We start from the raw sequence: 3,689 nt of genomic DNA, 5'->3' as shown, positions 1-3,689 counted from the left end.
CGCTAGAAGGAGGGATCGAACCTCCGACCTTGTGGTTAACAGCCACACGCTCTAGCCATCCGAGCTATTCCAGCAACACGTCCGATTACAATTCGCTACACTATATTACATTTGAACATCAAACAGTAGGTCCCGTGACGAACAACAATTTCATGCGCCACATGTGCATATACGTGCATTGTTGAGACGGTAGTAGGAAATATGTTAAAAATTGTTTGGCACATGAACCCTTCGGTAAAAGGTTCGAAAGAACTGGTGTCGGACCTGACATATCTACGCCAACGGATTATTGTCCGGATTGTCAAAACAGCTGAAGCTGCACTGTAAACAACCAGACGTTCTTGCTTATCCCGAAATGCCCTGCTAGTGCTATGCTACACCGCCACCAAGACGATTTCTTCAGCATTTGCCTAACCGGCTGATGAGCTAGATGCCACAGGCATGGAAAGGTACTACTGCTTTTAGTCAAAGTTCTTCGCCAAAATTCCCAATGGTTTCCTGTCTGAAATCTGAACATCACCAGCCACTTAGCTCGCAGAAGAATTTTTAGAGGACAAGCCAGCGCTCATCATGGGGCCAACGTGAGGTTCCAGCACAAGATCGAACCCACATGTGTCTGAACTGGGGAAAGAATCAAAGAGTCTTGCCCCCCACCCCACAATTCCTGAACTAGCAAGCTGCTACTTTCTAGCTCCTGTCTCATCCTTCGTTCAGAGCAAATGTGTGTCTCTGCCTAGAATCATCTGGTTTAGTTGGGTCCTGGGGAAGTCTCTTTCTACATGACAATAGTCAGCTGAATGTACTTTCTTCTGCTACCCGAGTCATTCCATTCTCACTTGCAGGCATGATTGGTTGACGCGTGGTAAAGTGACGGCCTAATCATAGGCATTCTAGAACCTTATGGAGGGGAGCAAGAACCAAATCTGTGCCATGATGCTTTTCCACTGGATTTGGTTTTCTTTTAGCTAGAACATTAATCTTTGCGGAGTGCTTCCGTACAACCCCCCCCCCCCTAAAACGTATAGCGGGTAGTATGGTAATTTCACATTAGGTATAGGAATACCCACCCGACGCCGTACGTCGCGCGCGACGTCGTACGCCCGCCCGCGTATGCCGCACCCGTCATTGTACGCCCGCCCGCCCGCGTACCCGCACCCGTCGCCCCCCGCCCTCATGTCTCGACGTTTGCGTCGACAGTTGTTGGAGGAAAAAAAAGACACGGTAGCCGCCGACGCCCACCGTCGAAACCCTGAACCCTAACGCATCCACGCCGTCTCCACGTTGGCCCCTGAAAGGATCGATATGGTTGACTAGAGGGGGGGTGAATAGGCAACTAACAATTTTTAGCTTTTCTTTAGCAATTTAAACTTTGCATCAAAGTAGGTTGTCTAGATATGCAACTAGATGAGCAACCTATATGATGCAACACAAATAGGAACACAAGCAAGCAAGATATATGAAACAAATAAGCTACACAAGTAAAGGCACGAGATAACCAAGAGTGGAGACGGTGAAGACGACGATGTGTTGCCGAAGTTCCTTCCCTTTAAGAGGAAGTACGTCTCCGTTTGAGCGGTGTAGAGGCACAATGCTCCCCAAGAAGCCACTAGGGCCACCGTAATCTCCTCACGCCCTCACACAATGCGAGATGCCGTGATTCCACTATTGGTGCCTTTGGAGGCGGCGACCGAACCTTTATAAACGAGGTTGGGGCAATCTCCACAACTCAATTGGAGGCTCCCAACGACACCACGAAGCTTCACCACAATGGACTATGGCTTCGCGGTGACCTCAACCGTCTAGGATGCTCAAACACCCAAGAGTAACAAGATCCGCAAGGGATTAGTAGGGGGAATCAAATATCTCTTGGTGGAAGTGTAGATCGGAGCCTTCTCAACCACTCCTGAGCAAATCAACAAGTTTGGTTGGCTAGGGAGTGAGATCGGGCGAAAATGGAGCTTGGAGCAATAGTGGAGCTTTAATGGTGGAAGAGGTGAGTCAACGGGGAAGGAGACCCTTTATATAGTGTGTGGAAAAGATCCAACCGTTACCCACCAACCAACCCGCGGCCAGCGGTACTACCGCGCCTGGCCAGCGGTACTACCGCAAGGCCGCGCGGTACTACTGCTTGCAACCAAGCGGCAGTGCGGTACTACCGTACCGTCCCACGGTACTGCCGCGACCCCAGCCAGGGAAACAGATGCAAGCTGGGGGGCAGTACTTCCGCACGCGCGGTACTACCGTGCCCCCAATGCGGTACTGCCGTAAGGCAAAAGTCCCGTCCAGGGGGAAGGGGAACTTCCGTGGCTACTTCCGCAAAAAATGGAAGTAGCAAAAACTCGACACAGTAGTACTGCCGAGGGGCGGTACTACTGCCTGACCGCATAGCGCGGTACTACCGCACGGCGAAAGCGGTACTACCGCGGCAGGTGCGGATGTAAAAAATTACATCCGCTCCTACTACCGCAAAGGGGCGGCACTAGTCTGGTGGGCAGCGATAGTGCGGCTCCAGGGGAGCGGTACTACCGTGAGCACCAGCGGTACTACCGCGCCACCGCGCGGTACTACCGTGAATGCTCAGGGTACTACCGTTGATCCAGGAGCAGTACTATCGCAACCACAACAGCAGCCAGTCAAAGGAGGCAGGAAAAACGGAGGAAGCTCCAAGGAAGAAGGAGGGGATAAAAGGAGACGTATACGTGATGATTCCACCCAAACCTTTCCAACGCGGACCCCTTCTTAATAGTACGGCTTTCCTACGACTCAAATCCACCAAAAAGAAACGTAGAAACGACGCCGTCTTCGTCAGTCTTCGAGGGGCACCCAATCGTCTTGTGCCTAGCAGAGAAGAGTCTGGAAAACTCATGGCACATGATTAGTCCGCAAATGCGTTGTCATCAATCACCAAAACACTTAGGGATAAATATGTCCTTACAATCTCCCCCTTTTTGGTGGATTGATGACAAAACAGGATTTGCACAAGGAAAAATACTATTGAGTAAAAGCAAACCCCTCCTCTCTATAATATAGACGGGCTCCCCCTAAATGTGTGCCACCTAGATGAGCATGAATACTAGGAAGCGAGCTCCCCCTATATTATAGAGACAAGGCAAATTTATCACTAGACAAGATAGTACAAACATAAGATAACTAAGATAGATAGAGTGCATATGTCTTACACCATATGGAGGAAAGGTCTCGGAAGCACAAACCGAACTAAAGCAAACGAGGCAAATGAGGTCCAAACGACAAAGCAACCAAACACACCAAGCACTACACAACGCAAATCCCTACACTCTCTCCCCCTTTGGCATCGAGACGCCAAAAAGGCAGAGAGGACACCTACACACACGGGGTGGCTCAGGCAGAGAAGTCGTCCCACTACTCCTCGTGCTCCTCATCAGACTCAGCGGCGGGGATAGTCTCCTCCATGTCATCCTCTGAACTGGTCCACTTGTAGCCCTGCTTAGACATCCAGGCAGCCTCAGGTGTGATGACGTCCTCAGACCCGCCAGACACATCCTCTCCAAAGAGCCTCATCACCTTCTTGTCACGGCGGCGACTCTCCTTGTTAGCCACGTGAGCCCTGTACTGTTCCTTCGCCTGCATGCAGAAGAGAGTCTTCATCTTGTCCTTCAGCTTCTTGGCCCATGATGGTTCAGAGGAAGAAGTGGTGGACCTAGCAGCAC

At 50.8% G+C, this 3,689-nt stretch overlaps 1 non-coding gene across 1 annotated transcript; it reads right to left on the bottom strand.

Annotated features, from left to right (window-relative positions):
* On the bottom strand, nt 1-74 carry TRNAN-GUU (transfer RNA asparagine (anticodon GUU)). The gene has a single exon. It is a non-coding gene; the product is annotated as a tRNA-Asn (tRNA).
* Between the last annotated feature and the right edge of the window lie 3,615 nt (nt 75-3,689).

The sequence above is a fragment of the Triticum aestivum genome, chromosome 1A (genome assembly GCF_018294505.1).
Source record: "Triticum aestivum cultivar Chinese Spring chromosome 1A, IWGSC CS RefSeq v2.1, whole genome shotgun sequence".
NCBI classification, from domain to species: domain Eukaryota; kingdom Viridiplantae; phylum Streptophyta; class Magnoliopsida; order Poales; family Poaceae; genus Triticum; species Triticum aestivum.
This window is presented reverse-complemented; position numbering and strand designations above follow the sequence as displayed.